We start from the raw sequence: 27,367 nt of genomic DNA, 5'->3' as shown, positions 1-27,367 counted from the left end.
GTGGGGCGTGAGGTCTCCACAGTACATCGATGTTGTCGCCAGTGGTCGGCGGAAGGTGCACGTGCCCGTCGACCTGGGACCGGACAGCAGCGATGCACGGATGCACGCCAAAACCGTAGGATCCTACCCAGTGCCGTAGGGGACCGCAACGCCACTTCCCAGCAAATTAGGGCCACTGTTGCTCCTAGGGCATCGGCGAGGACCATTCGCAACCGTCTCCATGAAGCTGGGCTACGGTCCCGCACACCGTTAGGCCGTCTTCCGCTCACGCCCCAACATCGTGCAGCCCGCCTCCAGTGGTGTCGCGACAGGCGTGAATGGAGGGACGAATGGAGACGTGTCGTCTTCAGCGATGAGAGTCGCTTCTGCCTTGGTGCCAATGATGGTCGTATGCGTGTTTGGCGCCGTGCAGGTGAGCGCCACAATCAGGACTGCATACGACCGAGGCACACAGGGCCAACACCCGGAATCATGGTGTGGGGAGCGATCTCCTACACTGGCCGTACACCTCTGGTGATCGTCGAGGGGACACTGAATAGTGCACGGTACATCCAAACCGTCATCGAACCCATCGTTCTACCATTCCTAGACCGGCAAGGGAACTTGCTGTTCCAACAGGACAATGCACGTCCTCATGTATCCCGTGCCACCCAACGTGCTCTAGAAGGTGTAAGTCAACTACCCTGGCCAGCAAGATCTCCGGATCTGTCCCCCACTGAGCATGTTTGGGACTGGATGAAGCGTCGTCTTACGCGGTCTGCACGTCCAGTAGGAACGCTGGTCCAACTGAGGCGCCAGGTGGAAATGGCATGGCAAGTCGTTCCACAGGACTACATCCAGCATCTCTACGATCGTCTCCATGGGAGAATAGCAGCCTGCATTGCTGCGAAAGGTGGATATACACTGTACTAGTGCCGACATTATGCATGCTCTGTTGCCTGTGTCTATGTGCCTGTGGTTCTGTCAGTGTGATCATGTGATGTATCTGACCCCAGGAATGTGCCAATAAAGTTTCCCCTTCCTGGGACAATGAATTCACGGTGTTCTTGTTTCAATTTCCAGGAGTGTAGATACGTGCTTTGTCACTAGACATCTATGTTAAATATTGTAGCGGACGTAAGAATCAGAGGCCTTTATTAGTGACAGTGTTATGAAGCAGAGACATTGTTGAAAAAGAATATCTTTGACTCTGGAAACAGAGTTGCGGAGTAATGGAGATAATTTTTTTGTGTATTAATTAAGAATTAGAGAATAAATCGTTGTTCGCCACAGAATAATAGGCGAGGTTAGCTCTTGAATACTATTCTATCAGTTTATTTCTAATCTTATACACCAGTTACTAAACTTATACGAGAACATGGTGTCGGATAGAAGGTGAGAGACATAGCAACGGACTTACATTACATGCATGGCGATTCCCACAGTCATTTGAATTCACTACCATTTCCCCAGCCCAGAGTCAAAGATATTCTTTTTCTCTGGTTCATAAAACTGTTACTTATGTATGCTACAGTATGTAACACAAATAACAGTCCAAATTTGCTACATTACACGTCTTGCCTGGCAAGAGTCCCACACTGATCAGCAATACTCAAGAATGGGTAAGCCACATATTTCAAGGGTTAATTACATTACCAGAATGGTACCTACTTTTCCTACAATTAGTTTTCTATGATCATTCCACTTTAGCTGGCTCCGGACGGTTATTTCTACGTATTTTATAGCTGTTACTTTTTACAGTGACTTATTGTCTATAGTGTAATCCAACAGAAGTGAATCTCTTCGCCTGTTCGCCTCATTGCATCACATTTCTTTACATTCAGAGGCAATCATCAGTACTCCACAGTCCTTCCTGTATTTCGCAGATCATCTGGTTTCACATGGACAACTGCATATTCTGCCGATAGCCTCACTGATATTCCGATGTTACACACCAGACAATTTACAATATTGTAAACTGTTACGACCGTGTTGGTAACATTTCAAGACAGTCTTAACTACAGTAAGCAGATTCAAATGGATGTAGGTTGCAGTAGTTGCACAGAGATCAATATCGCACAAGGTAGATTAGTTCAAATGGCTCTGGGCACTATGAGACTTAACTTCTAAGGTCATCAGTCCCCTAGAAGTTAGAAATACTTAAACCTAACTAACCTAAGGACGTCACACACATCCATGCCCGAGGCAGGATTCGAGCCTGCAACCGTAGCGGTCACGCGGTTACAGACTGTAGCGCCTAGAACCGCTCGACCACTGCGGCCGGCCACAAGGTAGGCTATACCCAAGAACTGCGGAGTACAAATACCTCAAATATCAAAAGCACTGCTGATGCGCCTCATGTATGTATGTGCCGTGCAAGGTTGTGAGGCACCGGAAGATCCACTGACCCATCATGGTTCAATAGCCGTGTTAAATAGGTGACTACGAAACTAAAGAGAGAGTCATCTCTGATTTAAGCGAAATCCAAGCCTGTTCACGGAGCCCAAACGATCGTAAGGTGAGTGATGTGAGAAGCATTAACCAAATTTCAAAAATGAATTTTTCACAGTGATCTGCCTAAAATCGTAAAACGGCCTGTTACTGTAAAAAGTCAGCAAGAGGGTCGGAATCATCCGTTCAGTCGCTCAGTGGCCATGCTGCCATTAGACAGATGATGACACAAAGAAAACCGGAATAATGAATTCGGAGACTATGGGAAACAACTCGCTCCCCTCCTAACAGTAGTTTATCGCATATCACTGCAGGAAAGAATACTTAGCGATCAGAAAAAATAATCAGAATTAGATATATGCAGGTTTACAGACAGTCATTCTTCCCACTCGCCATTCATGAACGGAACATAAAAGAGGGAAGAGATAGCGGTATCACGAATACCCTCCACCGCACAGCGTAAGACGGCTTGCGGTTTGTATAATTATACGAGAAAACCTGGCAATACTTCGCGATTTCTAAATATGTGTGGGAATTGGAAATACATTCTTAACTCCTCCCCTCCCCCCCCCCCCCACACTTTCCCTCTCCATCTTAACCTACCCCTATCTTTGTTCATTCCTTCCTCCTCTCCTCTGTCTGTGCATCAACACCTCCCCCTCTCTGTCCATCCCCTCCTCCCTCGTTTCTACATCCATCCATCTTCCCTCCTCACTACGTCCATATCCTTCCCCCTCCCTTGCCTCCTCCCACCACAACTTTATCCTCTTCCTCTTTTCTCTGTCCATCTGTCTCGTTTACTCTCATTGCAACGAAACCTTGCTTGGAAACCGAAGTCTGTTAAAATGAATGGGTAAATCACTTTGGATCGTTGATATATGGGATATGAGAGACACCTCCTCTGCTGCTGGATCTGCAAGGAGCAGAGTCAATGACAGTATTCAGCACAGTTTTAATCTGTGAATTGGTAGGATAACGAAGTTCCGGACTCCTCAGATTTTGTAATAGTATTCTAATCATAAGCCGAAAAGACGTAAATAGATCTTTGCTGTTTTCTGTGAAAACCTAGTGCGAACCAGGAAACAAAACAGCATATTGTTCTGTACGCAATGTCTGTTTTAAAATAGATATAATGAGAAAAACTATGTATTTCTGTAATGGTTTAAATGTCCTTCTACTGTAGGCATAAACGTCTGGAAGAAAGGAAACGGAACCGTACGTATTCACAGCAGAGCACAGCACACCGTTTTCCTTTTCACAGTCGGTTTTAATAGAAAACTTGCCCATTCTTGTTTAAGAATATATAAATCCTACGTCTATAAGAAACAAACGATTATAGACTAAACACACACTTTTTTCAGTATTGTACTGATCGCAGTTTCACCGACAGTGTGTCGGAAATATGGAACGGAACATGTTAAACATCAAAGGGATGTAAGTATAGTAATATTCCGTAGTGATTTAATTTCTTCAAAGAAATTTAATACTGTTTCAACGCGAAGGTTTATTTGAAAAACACAGTGATTTACTGGCCGCGGCCAGGCTAAAGGTTTCATGCCCCTGCTTTTCTGTGACTTACCAACCAACTTACCCAGTCAGTTGTAGACGCACGTGACGTTTAACGTGTGTGCTTACGAATATACAGTACGTCACTTCTGAGTATTTTATAATCTTTGTTTACATCTAATAAGGAAAGATAATACCCAACTCTTTTTCTTTGACATTCGACTCTCCACTTCTGTGTCTTTAGAACCATCCTGTAATTTTTACGCTGAACTAGTAATTTTACATAATAGCTATTGCAATTCTGTTATTAAAACCTATTATTTTCATAACATCAGATGCAACTATTAAATTAGGACAATTTAAATTTAGATAAAGTATGTAACCTCAGTATATTTGTCAGTAGTGATCTTTACCAACATTGCTTGAGTAAGTTGCAGCTGTCCCTCCACCTTCGCCCTCCCCCGCCGCCCCCCCTCCCCAACCCTTCCTCATCCCATTCATCATCAGCACTGCTGCCTGTGACTTCCAATGTTGAGCTGGTGGCTATGTGTCCCACAATCCAGCCCCCTCCAGCCTCTGGAAAGAGAGAGAGAAAAAAATAACCCTTATTACATAGAGAATAGACGATAGGACAAATAATATCTTACAATGACATCTTTTTTTTACTCAAAGCAAATGTTTAAAGTAAAGTATTTACCAAAATGCTCGGTCCGCAGTATCTGCACTATCGGAAGATCCTACCTGCCCTTAATTAGGTAGAGCTATCTTTTTGGAAGTCAGGATGTCAGCAGGGCACGGCGTTTCTCTTCTTAAACACAGCGCCATCTATTTGAACAGCTGGCCGAGACACGTCGCTTTACTCGAGCACTGAAACCCATTATCCTTTGTCTACCTAAAGCCCGGCTTGGATGACGCAGGCCTTCGGTATCGCGATAGTGGCCATAAAGATCTGATGGAATGCCCAAGTTACCTAAATTGCCAAATTCCCAAATGCCTCTAACCGCCAGCATTGGAGGAACACCTTCATTACGTTCCACTGCAGTTGGAGTGCTCTCCGGTAAAGACTTTAATTTGTTAATAGCGGGGCAGCGTCGTAGAATGGGACCCTGGGCGGCCGATCGTGAGTAAGGCAAAAGCTGCGCCGGGCACGTCGTCACGGCGCTACGCCGGCAGCGCACCTGCCACTGGACCCTTCCCCTCCCCATTGACCGCCCCCGCTCCACGTGGTCACCACCTGCCCCTCCTGGCAACACGAGTGACTAAATTGAGGACGCTGCAACGGCATTCGGCTGGCTTTCGCCTCACGTGACGTCCCCGGCTAGCTTAAACAGTACAGGTCAAGCTATTACCAAAATTTTTATTTGGTATTCAAGCTCGCTGCCTTCAACAACTCAAAACTAAATTATTACGTTTCAACGTAACCGTCCTCGGGCTGCTCTACAAATCAGTCTGCCGCCTCAACCAAATCAATCGATTTCAGCCAAAAGCCAGATGCATGTCCTCATTTTAGCGACTCATCCTGCCAAGACCACAATTAGCCACAGAGCCATAAATTCTCTGACAAGAGAAAAGTCCACTGGACCTGACGGGATACCAATTCGATTCTACACAGAGTACGCGAAAAAATTGGTCCCCCTTCTAACAGCAGTGTACCGCAAGTCTCCGGAGGAACGGAAGGTTCCAAATGATTGGAAAAGAGCTCAGGTAGTTCCAGTTTTAAAAACTATAGGCCTATATCTCTGACTTCGTTCTGTTGTAGAATTTTAGAACATGATTTTTGCTCGCGTATCATGTTATTTCTGGAAACTCAGAATCTACTCTGTAGGTATCAACAAGGATTCCGGAAACAGCGATCGTGTGAGACCCAACTCGCTTTATTTGTTCATGGGACCCAGAAAATATTAGATACCGGCTCCCAGGTAGACGCCATTTTCCTTGACTTCCGAAAAGCGTTCGATACAGTTTAGCACTGTCGGCTGATAAACAAAGTAAGAGCCTGCGGAATATCAGACCAGGTGTGTGGCTGGATTGAAGAGTTTTTAGCAAACAGAACACAGCATGTTGTTCTCAATGGAGAGACGTCTACAGACGTTAAAGTCACCTCTGGCGTGCCACAGGGGAGCGTTATGGCACCATTGATTTTCAGAATATATATAAATGACCTTGTAGATAGTGTCGGAAGTTCCATGCGGCTTTTCGCGGATGACGCTGTAGTATACAGAGAAGTTGCAGCATTAGAAAACTGCAGTGAAATGGCAAGAAGATCTGCAGCAGATAGGCACTTGGTGCAGGGAGTGGCAACTCACCCTTAACATAGACAAATGTAATGTATTACGAAAACATATGATAGCGGAACAGACACTGCTAGCAGTTACTTCTGTAAAATATCTGCGATTATGCGTACGGAACGATTTGAAGTGGAATGATCATATAAAATTAATTGTTGGTAAGGCGGGTGCCAGGTTGAGATTCATTGGGAGAGTCATTAGAAAATATAGTTCATCAACAAAGGACGTGGCTTACAAAACACTCGTTCGACCGATGCTTGAGTATTGCTCATCAGTGTGGAATCCGTACCAGGTCGGGTTGACAGAGGAGATAGAGAAGATCCAAAGAAGAGCGGCCCGTTTCGTCACAGGGTAATTTGATAAGCGTGATAGAGTTGCGGATATGTTTAGCAAAGTTAGGTGGCAGACTCTGCAAGAGAGGCGCTCTGCATCGCGGTGTAGCTTGCTGTCCAGGTTTCGAGAGGGTGCGTTTCTGGATGAGGTATCGAATATATTGCTTCCCCCTACTTATACTTCCGGAGGAGATCACGAATGTAAAATTAGTCAGATTCAAGCGCGCACGGAGGATTTCCGGCAGTTGTTCTTCCCGCGAACCATACGCGGCTGGAACAGGAAAGGGAGGTAATGACAGTGGCACGTAAAGTGCCCTCCGCCACACAACGTTGGGTGGTTTGCAGAGTATAAATGTAGATGTACATGTAGAGAATGTGGAGAAGAGACACTGCCTGTCTTGTATTTCGATCAACAGTTGGGATTTCATAGTCCCCTTTAGAATGAAAGGGTGGAACGTTCTTTTCGTCCGTGTCCTAGAACTTCAGTTGAATCACGCAAAATCTCACCAGTGGCGGCTTCCGGAGTCCACGCGCTCTTCGCGATCAGCGGTGCGAGAGACAAATTATGCGAAGTACTGCTCTGTAGATTTAATCAGATACGGTTACTGGTGGATCCGGATTAATTTTTTATTCTATCACCATTCTAAATAAAGGTCGACAGCCTCGCTTTGGCCTGCAAGACAGTGTTATACTTCTCACTACTGTCAATTATCAAAAGCTCTGCAGCTGTATCACATCTTTATGGTGAGCTTCCGAAGTCCAGCCATGGCCTAGAATATGTTTCAACAGGCTACTGAAGATCACACCAAAAATCGCCACTGCCGAGTAGAAATACAGTTCAGAAAGAGAAAGGGAAGAGTCACACAAAAATATCACTCTCAGTTCTTTCCGGAAACAGAGTTTACTGGCCTCTGGTCTCTCCTAGTTCGTATGGTTTATTAAAACATAGCCGCCTGCCTAGTACTGATGGGAGGGATCAGTCTCTGGGCCACCTGTTCACTCAAAGGCAACACTCGCCTCACTCGCCTAGAGCACCGTAAAGCTCAATCCAATATCCACGCCTGAGAACTGGAGAGCAATTTCAGAATTCACCGATTTTCCTCACTGGAAAAAGTATCTCGGTTGGTCACGAAAGATGACGCTCGCTAGCCTCCACCCTAGAGGTTACTGCAACATCATGGGTACTGCCGGCCGACTCGTAGATTTCGCGACCTATAAATCGCTCAAGAAAACTATTAGAAACATTTAGAATTTTCACCCATCAGAATCAGGAGCAGAACACAGGCGTTTTCATCGACCGTTTGTAGCTCCTGCTAATAGTGGTCCCGTAAGGTTCCTCCTGGTAGGTCCTTTAGATCTCACTCTACAATTTCTGGAAAACACTGACCTTCTTGGGGGAATCACTCGCCCATGAAATCAGCCTACTCCGTTCCAAGAACCATCCATTTAGGAGCATTATGGAAGTACTGGTCCATTACCTCTAGGACGAAGAAAAATCTATTTTCCTGGTGTACACAATAGCCGCATAAACGAATAAATAAGCGCCATCCGGAAACCGCGTGTTTAAAGTTTTCTGCAGTGCCAATGGCAACATGGCTAACAAGATTTGAATTTGGAACAGTGCCCTGTAGTGATTCCTCTGGGACACTCTGATTCTGAATTTGTGTACGCAGTAAGCCGTCAGATATCCACTGTATTACTTAAATCGTATGCGGTACACCGTGTAGTGAACGATCACAGTTGTGGCGAAAGACGGCGATGATGGATTACCCCACACGTCGACTTAACAGATCGGCCAACGAGTGAGCAGATGTCACAGTATGTGGAATTTTTGAGCATGTGGGGAAGTAGCGCGTGGGCATTAGCTAACTTGCTGTTTAGGTGAGGAAGCTGCAGACAGTGCAGCATAAGACGAGGCTAGGCTGAACGCAAAGAATTTTTACTATGCAGAAATGGGGTGCTTGCGCAGATTTGAGATATTCAATTTTGTCATATGGTGACGTGGTTAGAGACCGTGGCTGTTATTTGAAGACAAATGTTGATGGTGTTGAGACAGCAACCAGCCACAAACCTATTTTCAGTTCCTTTATTCAACGGGTATCGTTACCGGTTTTGAATCGTTACGATCCATCTTCAGACGGTTTTCATGCTTTCACTACACCATGTGGCGCGTTTTCTTTTACAGATTAATTGTCCTGGAACATAAATAATACATAATTATAAGCACGCCACCCAGATGGTTGCGTTACAGATTTTCATTGGATGTGACATACGTGAATTGTCGTTTTGGAGTGTTTGTTTTCATAACATTCGTCCAACAGATGTGAATACATCCCCACTGTATTCTTATTGTTGCACACGTAAATTTTTCCACTGAACACTTTAGATTTGTCACAGAATAGATTTCTAACACGCATCACATTTTTTAAAACATACAAAGCGTTTACAAACATATGAGTGTCAAAGATACTATGATATATCGTAACATTATGAAGATGTCCAATGTTTGGAAAAAAATCATCTATTCACTTATGCAACTGAAACGCCTTTTACACTAGTACAAAGAGACATTCATTTTGTGTGTTTTAGAGCGAATAGTGTTACATTAATTATAAAGTTGTATGTTTTTTTTAGTACTGTGTAGGTAAAACAGTAGATTATTTTATTTACATTTAGCATCATGAAACAGACATTCCAAACCGACAGTTCACGTAAGTCACATCCAATGAAATTCTGTAACGCAAACATCAGTGTGGCGTGCTTATAATTATGTATTATTTATGTTTCAGGACAATTAATCCGTAAAAAAAAAAACGCACCACATGGTGTAGTGAAAGCATGAAAACCGTCTGAAGATGAATCGCATCGATTCGAAACCGGTAATGGTGCCCTTTGAATAAAGAAACTGAAAATAGATTTTTGACTGGTTGCTATCTCAACACCATCAAGATTGGAGATATGCTTCGTCGTGATAGTGTACAGTATACTCTCAGAATACGTTCTCGAAGCACGAATTCAGTTGGGCACATATGGAATATAGTGAATACATTTATATTCTTGTAGGATTCTCCATTCACTGCATAAACCGGTGTCTGGTGAATCTTCTGAAGCCTGCCGCTGTGGCCGAGCGGTTCTAGCCCGATTCAGTCCGGAACCACGCGGCTGCTACGATCGCAGGTTCGAATCCTGCCTCGGGCATGGATGTGTGTAATGTCCTTAGGTTAGCTAGGTTTACAGTGCTCTAAGTCTAGGGGACTGATGACCTGAGATGTTAAGTCCCATAGTGCTTAGAGTCACTCTTCTGAATGTCGTCGGACTGTAAAAAGTGTTACATGAAGTTCACTACTTATGGAATAACTATGTCCAATAACATAAATACGATTTTCCCTTGTAACTTTGCGAAATGCTGCGTGTGAGCTTGCCTGGTCTGCAGCAACTAAACCTACTGAGAGGGAGATGCCTCCGTATAACCCAAATGCTTGATGAAGCTGCGCAGGGGACTTAAATGTAACGCAGTTTTTTTAACAAAGTCGCCTAACACTAAATTTGGAGTACCGAATGCTAAATTTCTTGAGAGGGATCTACTTATGACTAAATTAAATGCTTAGCCTGCTAAATCCCAGTTTTATTGTACTTTATTGTGTGTGCACAGGTTAATAAAAAACATTGCAAAATTTCGTTACACACAATTCAAGGATATTCAAACGATACATGAAATACGTTGCAAAAGGAAGCCCTCTGTCTTGGAAGGCTGTCTTATAAGAGTATGTACAATAATGACAATCCACTTCCTAACAGATTCGAAAAACGAAATGAGTCGTGTGAATACAGCGCTCGCATGGTCGAGAAAGGGAACTAGGCATACCGATACCTGTAAATTCAGTCATGGTGATTCGGCGTAAAGCTACTTAGGTCTATCAGAGTCCTAATTTTATTGCGACCTATCCGCCGAAGATGCTGTGCGATATTACCGTAATTGTGAGCAGACGAGATGACTGCGGAAGTGTAGGTGCACGTAACCAGAATTCCGAGTGCAATCAACCAATTAGCAGATATTGCACTCGCCTCTCTCCATCTCTGACAATAATTCCAGGACCTTCAACGCCCCTTGCATATCAAATCTTTTGTGGAGTCTTCAGAAGTCTAGTCTCTAAGAGTCTTTAAACGTCTGGCCAAGAAGTGAAGTCTAATCACGTGTAGTCTGCTGTGAAGCTAATTGTGAACTGAAGTTAAGTGACCGCTACGGTCGCGGTTCGAATCCTGCCTCGGGCCTGAATGTGTGTGATGTTCTTAGGTTAGTTAGGTTTAAGTAGTTCTAAGTTCTAGGGGACTAATGACCTGAGATATTAAGTCTCATAGTGCTCAGGGTCATTTGAATCATTTTGAAGTGAAGTGAACAGTGCACTCCTAACGTCTTCTCTGCGCATCATTTGGTACAAAAAATCGTTGTCCGCTAGTGGTATTTGCAGTTTTACTCCCACAACGGATTGTAAAAACATAGCTTCCAATCTGGAGTCCATCAGGCTCCTCTGTACTGACAATACTAGGTCTAGGACCTCCGTCATGAATGCATGTTTCTTAGTCCGCCAGAGACCGGCCATTTAGCGCTGACAAACATTGAAACGGAACTTTATATTCTTCACTACCACCGAAGAAGCTTCTATCTGCCCGTGGCTGGCGGAATTTCTCTCATCCCATCGTCGCGGAGCCCGCCAGTCACCTCTACCCGGTGATAAAAAATGTCGCTCGCGACGCCTTCGGAATGTTTCACTTGCTTGCAGACCAGGGAAGCAGATAAGAAACTCTGGAAAAAGATTCCCTTATTACCATCTTCTGCGAACACCAGACAGCCAACAGAGCTTCTAAACTGGTCATGTTTTCGTGGAAGTAGGTCGCTCCTCTGCTGGGAAGATTCGCTATGGTGTCGTCTCAGCGGAGTGCGAGTCTGCACCGTCACGCCAATCACTTTTCCTTACCTCCCTTTTATTTCTTAAGGCAGCACGTCGCATACCCCCGCTATCTCGCACGCCATGGGTAACCCGTCCCGTTATATGCGCTTCCTGCCCTGACCGTTCACCAAAAACTGTATTTCACATGTAAAATCCAACTTCTATGTAAGCCAATATTGTTAATTAGAGAAAAAGCAGGCGACTCTCCTCGTACAATCACTGCTATTACCTTCGTATTAAATTTTCATATGAAAACAGAAAAAGGTTCGATGAATCTGAACATGATTTGTCGAGTCATTAAATGCACTTGCATATCACGAAGAGAAAAGAAAAACGAGGAGAGGGAGGCCAGGGAAGGCTTGACGCTTCTCGACTTCTTACCGCTTTTAATGTCAACACATATCCTTATTTGTTGCATTGGGCCGTCTTAGCCCCTTCATTTTCCACGAAACAGACGGCACCTGCCAACTACTGCTGCGTTCCATAGAGCTTGTTCGTTGGCAAACATCATCCCACCTCATCTTGTATAGAATACAGTTACACATCTCGCTTGTTTGAGGTATAAAACATTTCTTCATCTCCCGTATTCTCGTCACATAGCACCCAGCAAGTTCACGATTAAGGAATTCACTACGTGGTAGCATTTTGAGATTGACGCCGAGGTGACCTTCGAGGTAGAACGTTTCCTGAACAAGTTATAAACCGTGCTAAAAAATCTTTAGCGTTTAAGAGTGACTATGTAGGGGAGCAGCATGATCAAAATTATAGTAGATGACAATGAAAACTTTATGGCTACGTCTAGTACTATAACAGTTAAGTTCAGTTTTTCCTGTGCTGAGTATCAGTACTAACGTAAATCCTTGGGGAGGCTACTAGCTGGATTCATGGATAGCTCTGCACTCTAGTTCACTGGCAAGTCATTTGCTTATTGTGCGAGTGTTTGGCTTCGACACGCCCAGTAGGAGCACATAGGGTACACGTGAAATCATGTTCCTTTGTGTGAGAAAAAGTAAGCGTTTTCCTTTTCATGGCATGGCACTGATTCGACTCGAGAGACCCCACTGTGACGTTTCTGCTCATCTCAACAGAAGCAGTACTTCTGAGTGTACTTATCTCCACCCTAAGTTTGTAAGAAGTCAATTTCCAAATGTGAACCTCAGTAATAAAAATATCGATTCAGACACGTAATTATTTTCAAGAGTACCCATTAGTAATGGATAAAGTGCGATAAACTGACGTATGACATGGTAAATGAAACAGGAGAGCTAGGAGCTGTGAATATTTTTAAGCTGCCTTACGTTCTGTCTCATGCACGGGTTAGTTGTAAGACAACACTGAATTCAAACCAGGCTTCATTTTGTTCCCTTTAGCCCAAGTCACACATAAGAGAATGGGTACTCACAAACCTGATGGTAGAAGTGTATAGTGAGTACTAGTGACTCAAAGCCATGTTAATGCTCCACATTGTCAACAGATGACTTCAGTATTTGCGGCCAATTAAACATTTTGATGGAACATCGTTCACTGAAAGAAAATTAAGTGTATATGCAATGTTTTTCTGTAAACTAAAGGTAGTTGTAAAATATGGTAATGAAATGAAGGTACAATAAGTTACTGTATCGACTATGACTATATTTTAAATTGTCGCGCTGAGACGTAACCCGCTCTTGATTTATTGTTCTGAAGCTAGCGACGAATAATGTGATGTTAATGTCTGCAATACAGTGCATTCGGTATTTAGTAGCAAAGAACCGTTGATCTGGATATCAGTGTCTGTTCATTTTCTTAGAGTTTATCCCATCTAGTATGGGATCTGCAGTTTCAGGGTTTGATACATTTTATTTTATTATTTATCTGTGTAATCGAATGGCCTTCCTCACGCCGTAGTCGTCAACCTAACCTAAATGAGGGAAGTCGTAAGCGCCATCTGTTTGTGAATCATGTAAACTTCCTTCTGAGTCTTATTGTACGTTGACTGTTTCTCTGAGGCTGAATGTGGGGACCAGCCCAGCATTTGCCTAAAAGAGCATGGAAAACAGCTTAAAATCCATACTCAGGCTGGCCACTTTACCAACCCACTGCCTTTAACCCGGGTCAGGTTTTCCTCACTGTATCGTAAGCTGGGACCATACGCCTTACACTGTAGGATCAAGTTGCTTATTTGTACAGTAACAAACTTGGTCAGGAAGGTTGAGAATCTTTTTTGCGCATTTACCTTTGTAAATGAGGATCATGAGAAGGTGATTAGGCATTTTTCTGCTCAACCACATCGACAATACAATGATACAACAAATAGAGTGGCTCGAATCTGTGAAATGATGTAAGAAAGGAGACTTCGGTACTATGGACACATAATACAGGCATCACCTATTTCAGTCATGAGCTGAGACTATCATCTCATTGTCGAAGGCCGGAGACAACGTGGAAGATCTAAATTACGCTACGGTGTCTATAGATGAGTCGGCGTTGGTGGATCGTTGACAGTTGCATTGGGATGGGCGCAGCAGATTAACGCGCCTACCTCAACCAATAACGTAAAACGATTTTGCAAACGTTTCTAAGGCAATGCTTCAGGGTTGTCACAGCTGTATGTACGGCTATTGTTTTCGCCCGCAGCCGTCTGCGCTTCGCAGTTAAAAGCTGTAGAAAAGTGTTGCGGGCTCTCAGGATATTCTTATGCCTTCTCGACTGTAGATACTATAAACGCAGGTCTAAGACCAAGAAGCCTAATCGACAGGTACCTTTAGACCGTAAGAAGTGGCATGCTTTGAGTCAAGAAGCGGACTCCGCTCCTATGAGGTGTCACAAACAAGACGAAGAAGAAGGTCTGTGTAGCACATAATTATAAATATTCGTCACTGTGTAAGTGGCCTGTTTAGGTTTTTACGTTGGTAACGCCACGTCGCGCTCTGTATGAAGATCACTGACTGTGATGTGTGCAGTCTGTGGCTGGTTGGCATTGTTGGAATATTCGCTATTGTAGTGTTGGGCAGTTGGATGTGAACAGCGCGTAGCGTTGCGCAGTTGGAGGTGAGCCGCCAGCATTGGTGGATGTGGAGCCAGAGATGACAGAGTTTTGAGAGTGGACGATATGGATGAGTGTCCGTCAGAAAGAAGAAATTTATAAGACTGGATATCATGAACTGATTTTTATATATATATATATATATATATATATACACTCCTGGAAATTGAAATAAGAACACCGTGAATTCATTGTCCCAGGAAGGGGAAACTTTATTGACACATTCCTGGGGTCAGATACATCACATGATCACACTGACAGAACCACAGGCACATAGACACAGGCAACAGAGCATGCACAATGTCGGCACTAGTACAGTGTATATCCACCTTTCGCAGCAATGCAGGCTGCTATTCTCCCATGGAGACGATCGTAGAGATGCTGGATGTAGTCTGTGGAACGGCTTGCCATGCCATTTCCACCTGGCGCCTCAGTTGGACCAGCGTTCGTGCTGGACGTGCAGACCGCGTGAGACGACGCTTCATCCAGTCCCAAACATGCTCAATGGAGGACAGATCCGGAGATATTGCTGGCCAGCGTAGTTGACTTACACCTTCTAGAGCACGTTGGGTGGCATGGGATACATGCGGACGTGCATTGTCCTGTTGGAACAGCAAGTTCCCTTGCCGGTCTAGGAATGGTAGAACGATGGGTTCGATGACGGTTTGGATGTACCGTGCACTATTCAGTGTCCGCTCGACGATCGCCAGAGGTGTACGGCCAGTGTAGGAGATCGCTCCCCACACCATGATGCCGGGTGTTGCCCCTGTGTGCCTCGGTCGTATGCAGTCCTGATTGTGGCGTTCACCTGCAAGGCGCCAAACACGCATACGACCATCATTGGCACCAAGGCAGAAGCGACTCTCATCGCTGAAGACGACACGTGTCCATTCGTCCCTCCATTCACGCCTGTCGCGACACCACTGGAGGCGGGCTGCACGACGTTAGGGCGTGAGCGGAAGACGGCCTAACAGTGTGCGGGACCGTAGCCCAGCTTCATGGAGACGGTTGCGAATGGTCCTCGCCGATACCCCAGGAGCAACAGTGTCCCTAATTTGCTGGAAAGTGGCGGTGCGGTCCCCTACGGCACTGGGTAGGATCCTACGGTCTTGGCGTGCATCCGTGCGTCGCTGCGGTCCGGTCCCAGGTCGACGGGCACGTGCACCTTCCGCCGACCACTGGCGACAACATCAATGTACTGTGGAGACCTCACGCCACACGCGTTGAGCAATTCGGCGGTACGTCCACCCGGCCTCCCGCATGCCCACTATACGCCCTCGCTCAAAGTCCCGCCAACTGCACATACGGTTCACGTGCACGCTGTCGCGGCATGCTACCAGTGTTAAAGACTGCAATGGAGCTCCGTATGCCACGGCAAACTGGCTGACACTGACGGCCGCGGTGCACAAATGCTGCGAAGCTAGCGCCATTCGACGGCCAACACCGCGGTTCCTGGTGTGTCCGCTGTGCCGTGCGTGTGATCATTGCTTGTACAGCCCTCTCGCAGTGTCCGGAGCAAGTATGGTGGGTGTGATACACCGGTGTCAATGTGTTCTTTTTTCCATTTCCAGGAGTGTATATTACTGAAATTCAGATTGCGTTGAGTGTCAGTTTAGTGATGATTAGAATAAGTAAAGAGAGAAATGTCTGAGTACGTTCAGTTTTACTGCGCTGTCTTTGTGTCAAATAACGTAGAAGGTTACCGGCACAGTAATTTATTATTTTTCTAAGGGGACGTTTCAACTGGAGTTCTCGCTTGTTAAGTGCTACATACTCAATTGAAGAAGAAATGATGCAAATATTAGATTGGAGCATAAGTTCGAAGCGTTTTTGTTTTACACATTGGTATTCCGGTTGCTATGGGTTTATTTACGGACTGTCGTTTTTTGTTTGTATTTCACTGTTGCTGTAAGAGTTTACATATTATCATTTTGCATTTGGAGAAAATATTGGAACTGTAGCCGCTAAAAAATGGAGTGCCAAGTGGAGAAATAGGAACGTTTCCTACGTACTCTTATGTCTGCGTTCAGTAGAGGGACGACAGCGGCGGAGGCAACCCTAAACATTTGCGCAATGTATGGCGATAATGCCATTCGACGGAGCACGGCAAGAAAATGGTTTCACGTTTTAAGAGGAATTGTTTTGACATTACTGACTCTCCATGTTCAGGAAGATCTAATGTTTGATGAAGATAGTATAAACGCATTAATTCTCAATGATCCAGGTCATTGTTCTCGAGAACTGACAAATTTGATGAACTGTGATCACCATCCTCCGACACTTGTTTGCAATGGGGAAGGCTCAAAAATCGAGTGTGTGCGTACCACATGCCCTAAGCCCAAATCACGAAAATCCGCGTGTGAACAAACGCGCATCTCTACTTCGTCATCAATTGTCTCATGAACAACACCAGCTATTCCTATACTGTATCGTAACTGGTGACGAGAAATGGTGTCTTTATGCTAACATCAGGATAATAAAGAAATGGTTGAGCCCAAGCAAGGCAGTAAGTCACTGTGCAAAGACCTGTGCGGATCCAGAAAATTTAATACCATGCGTCTAGTGGAACAGCGATGGTGTGGTGTATTATGAATTGCTTACCCGCTATGTAATCATCACTGCTGGTATTTGTTATCAACTACTCAGATGTATTGCAGACTCTGTGGTAGAACAACAAGCAGGAAGGCTGAGTGAAGCGATGCTACTCCACTGTAACGTATTCCGACATTCTGCTAGACTGGCAAAAAACGCTATACCGGAGCTGGGTTGGGAATTCATTCTGCACCCACCTTTTTCACCTAATCTAGCGCCCTCAGATTTGCACTTCTTCCGCTCTATCGAGAAACCTTCAAAGGACCTCGTTTCCGGACGAAAATGCGCTCCGACATGGTTCAACGAGTTCTTGGCCTCAAAACGACTTTATTTATACAGTCAAAAAGGTAATCGAGCCTTGGCAGACTGTGGTAAGTAGAGTAGCAGAATATACACTGCTGGCCATTAAAATTCCTACACCACGAAGATGACATGTTACAGACGCGAAATTTAACCGACAGAAAGAAGATGCTGTGATATGCAAATTATTAGCTTTTCAGAGCATTCACACATTGTTAGCGCCGGTGGCGACACCTACAATTTGCTGACAAGACGAAAGTTTCCGAACGATTTCTCATATAAACATCACTTGACCAACGTTGCCTGGTGAAACGTGGTTGTGATGCCTCGTGTAAGGAGGAGAAATGCGTACCATCACGTTTCCGACTTTGATAAAGGTCGGATTGTAGCCTATCGCGATTGCGGTTTATCGTATCGCGACATTGCTGCTCGCGTTGTTCGAGATCCAATGACTGTTAGCAGAATATGGAATCGGTGGGTTCAGTAGGGTAATACGGAACGCCGTCCAGGGTCCCAACGGCCCCGTATCACTAGTAGTCGAGATGTCAAGCATCTTATCCGCATGGCTGTCACGGATCGTGCAGCCATGTCTCGATCCCTGAGTCAACAGATGGGGACGTTTGCAAGACAACAACCATCTGGACGAATGTTTGAAGCAGCTTGGACTATCATCTCGGAGACCAAGGCTGCGGTTACCCTTAACGCTGCATCACAGACAGAAGCGCCTGCGATGGTGTACTCAACGACGAACCTGGGTGCACGAATGGCAAAACGTTATTTTTTCGGATAAATCCAAGTTCTGGTTACATCAGATGGTCGTATCCGTGTTTGGCGACATCGCGGTGAACGTACATTGGAAGCGTGTATTCGTCACTGTAATATTGGCGTATCAGCCAGCGTGATGGTATGGGGTGCCATTGGTTACACGTCTCGGTCACCTCTTGTTCGCATTGCTAGCACTTTGAACAGTGGACGCTACATTTCAGAAGTGTTACGACGCGTGGCTCTACCCTTCATTCGATCCCTGCGAAACCCTACATTTCCACATGTTGCAGGTCCTGTATGGGCCTATCTGGATACAGAAAATGTTCGACTGGCCAGCAGATTCTCCAGATCTCTCACCAATTGGAAACCTCTGGTCAATGTGGCCGAGCAACTGGCTCGTCACAATACGCCAGTCACAACAATTGATGAATTGTGGTATCGTGTTGAAACTGCATGGGCATCTGTACCTGTACACGCCATCCAAGCTCTGTTTGACTCAATGCCCAGGCGTGTCAAGGCCGTTATTACGGCCAGAGGTGGTTGTTCTGGGTACTGATTTCTCGGGATCTATGCACCCAAATTGCGTGAAAATGTAATCACATGTCAGTTCTAGTATAATATGTTTGTTCAATGAATGCCCGTTTATTTCTGCCTTTCTTCTTGGTGTAGCATTTTTAATGGCCAGTAGTGTATTATTGATGAATTAAGTCTCTGTCACGTGTTTCCGGTTTGTTTATTAAATTTACGTAAAACGCTACTAACTTACGCATCAACCTAACAGTAACAATACTGCAGTAACAGCTCATTCATTAAGCTCATTCCGCCACTGTCACCTGTCGGTACAAGGCGAGATGGCAGAGTGTAACCACTACAGTCTGTGGGCAACCGTTTCCCCGGCAGCTGTCAGTTTAGGCGCTGCTCAGGCGGAGGACCCGTCTGAACGCTGGACGCCGAGATAACATCGCAGCCGCCCCGCGCCTGACCAGCAATTTGCCGCACTCACACCCACGGCGCGCGGACCGTGGAGCTTATGGGCTCGTGTGTGACGCCTCTGACGTCTTCTTTACCTGCCAGAGAGACTTCACACACCTGTGATGTCCGGTCTCAACGTGGCAATCACGCGCTCCAATTCAGTGCATGTGTGTGGGAGTATATTCAGAGTGTTTGCCTTCGTGCGATCAAGTTGCAGGACTCTTACGATACTGAGAGTACCGAGAGGACGATACTGTTATTTAGACTGAATTGAAGAGCTTCTTGAGTCACTGAAGTGGTCTGTTGTCAGGTAATGCAACATGTCATCTTAATGTAGGGCACACAGCTACTTCGTATAAACCTTTCAAGAAATCTCATAAACCAATATACATTGCCGGGTAAATGTAAGACACTCGAGGAATGTGTTCAGAGACATCAAGCTATAACATGTGCGTACGGAGAAGTTGTAGTGTTAGTAACTCATTTATAATGATCATCGGCGATTAGATGGTGGTTGGGAGACTTACGGGTGAGACCACTGCTTTGGCTCTGCAGGAAGTAGCTGCGGGGATTGTTTGCAACATTTACTCTACGGTACCCATGCTACGCCGACGAGTACGTTCCCCTGTTGAACATCGTCAGCCATTTTCGTGGGGTTGCACCGTGGGCCTACGGGAAACTGGGTGCATATATCGACGGACTACTACGCATGGGCACAATGTATCACTGATGCGATATTGTTTTCAAAAGTGAGCTGTGGGACCTTACCACACCTGTGGACACCCCAGAGTTCAGGACGTTTGGATAGTACAGACGCACGCATAGTGCAACCAGGGATAGTCGAGTGAAGGTCATCCAGGGACGAAATCCTGCTGAGCCATCAAGCACCTTTGGGAGCCACCAACTTGCAACACGACTATCATCCATGCCTCTGGTCAAGCTACCATGACACCACCAAGCATGGCTACCCAGACGTTGTGATAGGGTCGACGGGAGAATGTAGTGGCACTCTGATGTCTTCAATAACGAGCGTAGATTCTGTCTGTATGTGAGTGATGGATGTACACGTGTATCGTGTAGACATGGTGAACAGCCTATTCCGTAGTGCATTCGCCCATGATACACAGGTCCCATCCTAGGTTTAATCATTTACAACGTACTGTCAGATCTGGTGTTTCTGAAGGGTAAAGTAACTGGTGCCCACTACATTGTAAAGACTGCTGTCCTCCTGATACTGCCAATCTTTGATAAGGAGGTAGTGTGCTTTTCATTAAGTCCTCATAAACGGCTTCTTCACTCAACGTGCTCTTCAGGCTAGCAAGATCTCTCGCCGAGTGAACATGTTTTGGAAATGATGAACTGGAAATTTTCTTCATCTCCAAGACCTGCAAGATCCGTTGTCGAATTGCAACATGCTTGGAACAGTCTCTTGCAGGATACCATTCGGCACCTTTATGATCGTCTGCATGTGAGAATGTAGGTCTGCTTCACCATCGATAGAGGATAAAGAGCCGGCCGTTGTGGCCGAGCGGTTCTAGGCGCTTCAGTCAGGAACCACTCGACAGCTGCGGTCGCAGGTTCGAATCCTGCCTCGGGCATGGATGTGTGTTAAGTCCTTAAGTTACTTAGGTTTAAGTAGTTCTAATTTCTAGGGGACTGATGACCTCCGATGTTAAGTTCCATAGTGCTCAGAGCCATTTGAATCATTTGAGGATAAAGAATGTGTAATGTGTAACGATGTGACTGTTTGGGCTCTCTTTACTGTGAGATGTGTTTCATTTGTTCTGAATTTGTTATCACATACTCCTACAATTACGAACCATCTGTCATACGACTTGTCTGTAAAATAACCTTTTCATTGAGGCCGTTGCACTTTCTTCCGGCAGTTTTCCATCATGAAATTATCTCCAGGAGGTATTACGTGGATGAAATGCCCGTTCTACGAAATATATGCCGTAATAAGTGTTCAGTCGGACACATAGTAATAATTGAAGTTCAGGAATGTTGACAGACGGCATCGTTCTGTTGCAGAATAATACCCGCCCATATGCTGTCGACGTTGTTTCGTCTAAGATGCAGGAATTTCGGTGGAAAGTCCTTACGTATCCTCCACACAGGACTGCTCTCACCCCTTGCGATTTCCATACTTTTGGATTATTGAAGAAAGATTGATTCAGGCGAAGAGGTGCACGCCTGGGAACAATATTGGTTGAATAGGCAACATTTTTCCATAGGCATTGACTGTCTTGTCTCACAGTGGGATAAATGTGTTATCAGTTATGGCGAATACTTTTAAAACAATAAACAGTTTTCGTAATGTTGTTCCATCTGTCTCATTTTCTTTTGACTGCGCCCTATACATGCGGTCCGAGTTTTATCATGGTGGGTTAATTGGCAATGAGATGTCATGCGGAACTTTTGCACACCAGCATAGTTAACAGAATTTCATAACATAAGCATCTGTGGCAGTATAGTGTTTTGCATCATAATGCGAAAAATCCGGACAAGAGTGAACAAACTTGTATGGCAATTGTCTGAACGGAGCGTGAAAAAAAGTTTACGTAAATGTCCAACCCAAACTTCACTTAGTAAAATGGGTGAAGAACAGAAATCTCTTTCTCTCTCTTACACGAGACACTAAGAGCTTACCAACACGGTGACTTAAACTTCCATGACATTCGAATAACGAATTTTTGCGAAAGGACAGAAGCCATCGAAGAGAAACAATCGAACAGGGTATTCAGTATTCCTTGTGATATTGGCTAATACAGAGGGAAATTTGGCTCAACATGATGTTGTCAGAAATAGGGAAAGACAAAAAACAAATGCCCAACCTGCAATATATTCTCTGAGCAGATACTGGAAACATGGGTCAAAAATAACCTTACGACAGCGTGACTATCACTTCAAAGATTTATTTATTTATTTATTTACAGGTGTAATTCCTTAGGACCAGATTCAGAACCAAATGGCCAACGCCTTGAACGTGTCAGGACACCAATCGGCATTCAGTACATGAAATTACAACATAAAAGAAATAACAGGTAAAAAAGTCAAGTCGTAAGTTTAAATAAACGCAATCAAGAATTATACAATATAAGAATCATCTTAATTTTTCAAGTAACTCACCAACAGAATATAAGGAGTGACCCATGAGGAAACTATTCAGTTTCGATTTGAAAGCATGTGGATTACTGCTATGATTTTTGAAATTTTATGGTAGCTTCCTGAAAGTTGATGCAGCAGCATACTGCATACTTTTCTGCAGAAGAGTTAAAGAAGTGCGATCCAGATTCAGGTTGGAATTCTGCCGAATATTAATTGAGTGAAATCTGCTAATTATTGGGAATAAGATGACATTGTTAACAAGAAGTCACAGTAAAGAACTTATATATTGAGAGGGCAAAGTCAAAATACCCAGACTAGTGAAAAGGGGTCACAAGTGGTTCGGGAACTTACAGCACTTACTGCTCGAACTGCCCGTTTCTGAGCCAAAAAATATCATCTTAGAATGGAAAGAGTTACCAAAAAATATAATATCATACGACATAAGCGAATGAAAATAAGCAAGGTAGACTAATTTTCGTCTCGAACATCACTTACTTCAGATACCGTTCGAATAGTAAAAATGCATTAAGCCATTATGTCTTTGAACAAGATCCTGAACATGGGCTGTCCACGACAGTTTACTATGTGTCTGAACACCTAGAAATTTTAACTGATTGGTTTCACTAATCATATGCGCATTCTGTGAAATTATAACGTTGGGTTTTGTTGAATTTTGTGTTAAAAACTGTAAAAAATTGAGTCTTATTGTCAATTTATTTCCTAATAGCCTTGAACTTCTGTCATGAACTGCACTATTTGAAACCGAGCCCATGTTGCACACAGAATCCTTTAATACCAAGCTAGCGTCTTAAGCAAACAGAAATATTTTAGACTCACCCATAATATTAGAGGGCATATCATTTATATAAATAGCAACAAAAGCGGCCTCAACACTGATCCCTGGGGGATCCCCCGTTTGACCATAATCCACTCAGACCCCAGATCACAGCCATTCTCAACACTGTGGATAATGACCTTGTGCTGTCTGTTATTAAAGTAAGAGGTGAACCAATTGTGAGCTACTCCCGTATTCCGTAATGGACCAACTTCTGGACCAGTATTTTGTGATCAACACAATCAAACGCCTTAGTTAAATCAAAAAATATGCGTAGCGTTCGAAATCTTTCGTTTAATCCATCCAGTACCTAACAGAGAAAAGATAATATAGCATTTTCACTTGTTAAACGACTTGTAAAGACGAACTCCACATTTGACAGAAAATTATGTGATATAAAATGATCAATTATCCTTACATACACAAACTTTTCAATAACTTTAGCAAATACTGAGGCACTGAAAAGGTCTAAAATTGCCTACATTATCCCTTTCTCCATTTTTACATAGCGGCTTTGCTACTAAGTATTTTGATCGTTCAGGAAACTGACCATTCTTAAAGGAAAATCTACAAATATGGCAAAGTACACGGTTATCATGTGCAGCACAGTACTTTAATATTCTGCTTTTCACTCTGTGACATCCATGAGAGTCCTTAGTCTTCAGTGAATTAATTATAGACTCAATCTCCCTCTTGTTGGTACCAAAGAGGGGTATTTCAGACATCAGTCTTGGAAAAGCATGTTTATGACAGTTACATGATTCCCCATACAAACTGGGTTATATTTAATTCACCAGCAATGCTCAGAAAGTGATTGTTAAATACTGTACATATACCTAAATTATCAGTAACAGAGATATTTTTACTATGAGGTCACTTTATATTGCCGACCTCGTGCTGCTGGCCAAACACTTCCTTCACAACTACCCATATAGTTTTAATTTTATCCACTCGTCAGCCAACCAGGCTGTCTTTTACTGCTACTAGGATAGAGTAGCATGGAGAGCTGCATCAAACCAGTCTCAGGACTGAAGACCACAACAACAACAACCCCGTTTAGAACGTTCTAATGAAAAGCAACTGTCAAAGAGCATGAGAAATGGGTTAAGGAAAGCGTTATATTTGTCGTCTGTGTTATCGGCACTATAAACATGCTGCCATTCTTGTTCCTTAACAATGTTTAAAAAACTCTCTATTGCCAATGGATAACTTTCCTAAACAGTTTGTCATTATATGTGACATTTGTTTGAGTACAAAAGCCTTTTAGTGTTAAAATTTGAGCATCATAGTCTGAAAGGACATTCACTCTTTTACAAACAGAATGCCTGTCTACAGTAATGAAGAATGAATAAAAATATTGTCTATGTCTGTGCTACTGTTCCCCTTGACTCTAGTTGGAAAAACACAGTCTGCTACAGATCATACGAATTTAGGAAAGCAACCAGATCTTTTTTCTTGCGTACTCTCATACAAAATTAATATTGAAGTCATCACATATAACTAATTTGTGGTACTTTCTACACAGTGAACCAAGAACCCTCTTTATCTTGAGCAAAAATACTCTAAATTCAGAGTTAGGGGCTCTATAAACAACGACAATTAGAAGTTCAGTTTCACTAATTTCTACTGGCTCTGCACAACATTCAATTATCTGTTTAGTACAGCGTTTAATATGCTCAAGGCCAAAGAGAGAAGGAGGCTATGAGACGTAGTTTGTGTCTGCGATAAAGAGCGTTAGACATGATGAAGGGAAATGAAATAGACTCCTTTGACATCTCGTGGAAATCGGTTTTCTGCCGGATATCAGCGTCTTCCAAACACGATATTTCGACGTCATTACTTGACGACTTCATCAGGGATCACCTGATGAAGACGTCAAGTAATGACGTCGAAATATGGTGTTTGGAAGACGCTGATATCCGGCAGAAAACCCGATTTCCACGAGATGTCATCAAATCGCCGGGAAAGTCTAAGAAATTACATAGACTCCTTTGTTGTCATTTATCTCACACACCAAGTAATACATTGTATTCTCTTTGTTGTTGATTCTTTCCCGAAAAGAAGCTACAATTTTCACAACAAGAGTCACGCTACGTATTTTAAAAATTTTGTTAACATGGAGTCATGTAGTAAGAGACAGAATGTAAAATTTACGGAATTTCTAACGTTGGGCTCAAATCAATACAATTACACACAACTATTGCTAGGATTCCGCTCATTCATCACTCTTGAATCAACGAGGCCGTGCTGAAAAATGATGCCTTCGAGTTTTTTATTCTCTCGTCAATATCGGTTGAGACATTACGTGCGATGCACGTTACTCTGTCGATTTTCCCTCTTCGCTGACGCACGTTTCAACATTGTAACGTTAGGGAACCCCGAACTGCCGCGTGTAACATGGCGATGTCTAACGTAACTGATTCGTTGTTTGAGAAACCCTCAGGAAACTGAAGGCACGAATTCGAAGAGTTCTTCCACACATGGAACACACACCCTTTCTGCATGGCGATGGAAAACTATATACGAGCGCTGCGACATCTGCAACAATTCGACACCTTGAGTTCAGTGTCGCCGAACATACCTATTCAGCCCCCACTTGACCCCATCTGACTTTCATCTGTTTCCAAAACTTAAAGACATCTTTGAGGATTTCACTTTGATAACGATGAAGTCTTGCAAGCAGTGTTGAGCTTGTGGCTCCGTCAACCAACATTATACAGTGACGATATCAACAAACGGTAGACGTGACGAATGAAGATGTAGAATGTTAATAAAGTTTGCTTTATTTAAAAAGATTTGAGAGTTTTCACGTATAAAATTCGAGGGTATTGCTTTTCAGAACGGCTTTGTACGTGGAAAATGGTTGCGGGCTCAATGGTTTCGTTTGTTTTTGTTTTGTGTATTTCCACTGTTGTATTTGTTTCTACCGTTTTGCGATGGCTGACGGAACCGAGTACCTGCACATTAGAAAATGTTCAGAAACTGAGTCATCTGACTATGTATGATTGCAGACAGACCTTCCACGGCCCATTCAGCGTCTTAGGTATAGTTTATAGAACATGTGCAAGTATTCTGCAAGAATAATTGACATGAGAAGGATTGAGGGGAGCCGGCCGCTCTGGCCAAGCGGTTTTAGGCGCTTCAGTCGGGTACCGCGCTGCTTCTACGGTCGCAGGTTCGAATGGATGTGTGATGTTCTTAGGTTAGTTAGGTTTAAGTAGTTCTAAGTCTAGGAGACTGGTGACCTCAGCTGTTAAGTCCCATAGAGCTTAGAACCATTCAAACAATTTTTTTTATTACTGCGATATTAATCACACGAGTGCTCCAAGACTACCTGAAGCTACATTGCGTTGGAGTGATGTCACGTCTCATGTTTTGTCGGCGTGACTTAGTAATTATGTTCTTTCAAGTACACTCCCGAGTTTTCGTTTCCATTTTAGGCAAACCTTCTGCTAGGACCTTGCCTACTCGGCTTTACGCGTCTCCCGCACCGTCCCCTAAGCTCCTCGGAGTATGGGACTTCATCGTCATCATCATCGGCATCATCTTTTCTACAATAACCGAACCGTCTTTGTTCAGATGATGCGAGTTGTGCTGTAATGTGCACTTGCTGTCTAAACTGATTGTAGTGCACATCACAGCGCCTGAAGGAAACAGATGTAGAAATATTGTGCCTACAGTGGAAATAACATCTCGGTGAACACCTGGAAGTATACCAGCAATCGCGTGAGAGTTTGCAGAAAACTTAGAAAACTGCTACAAGAATTTTCAAACTTTCTCTCACAGATTATCACAGGTTTTCTTAGAAACGAGTGCAGCCCTCAGCGCTTACATTTGCGAAAGGGGAGTATATGATTCAGTGTATCACAGGATGGAAGTCTCCTACGTAATTCTTATTTCATTAATATGGACCTACCTAGGCTACAGCTCATGGAAATACACTCCTGGAAATGGAAAAAAGAACACATTGACACCGGTGTGTCAGACCCACCATACTTGCTCCGGACACTGCGAGAGGGCTGTACAAGCAATGATCACACGCACGGCACAGCGGACACACCAGGAACCGCGGTGTTGGCCGTCGAATGGCGCTAGCTGCGCAGCATTTGTGCACCGCGGCCGTCAGTGTCAGCCAGTTTGCCGTGGCATACGGAGCTCCATCGCAGTCTTTAACACTGGTAGCATGCCGCGACAGCGTGCACGTGAACCGTACGTGCAGTTGACGGGACTTTGAGCGAGGGCGTATAGTGGGCATGCGGGAGGCC

This window comes from Schistocerca gregaria, chromosome 3, assembly GCF_023897955.1.
Source record: "Schistocerca gregaria isolate iqSchGreg1 chromosome 3, iqSchGreg1.2, whole genome shotgun sequence".
Classification (NCBI taxonomy): domain Eukaryota; kingdom Metazoa; phylum Arthropoda; class Insecta; order Orthoptera; family Acrididae; genus Schistocerca; species Schistocerca gregaria.
Note: the sequence above shows the minus strand (reverse complement) of the source record.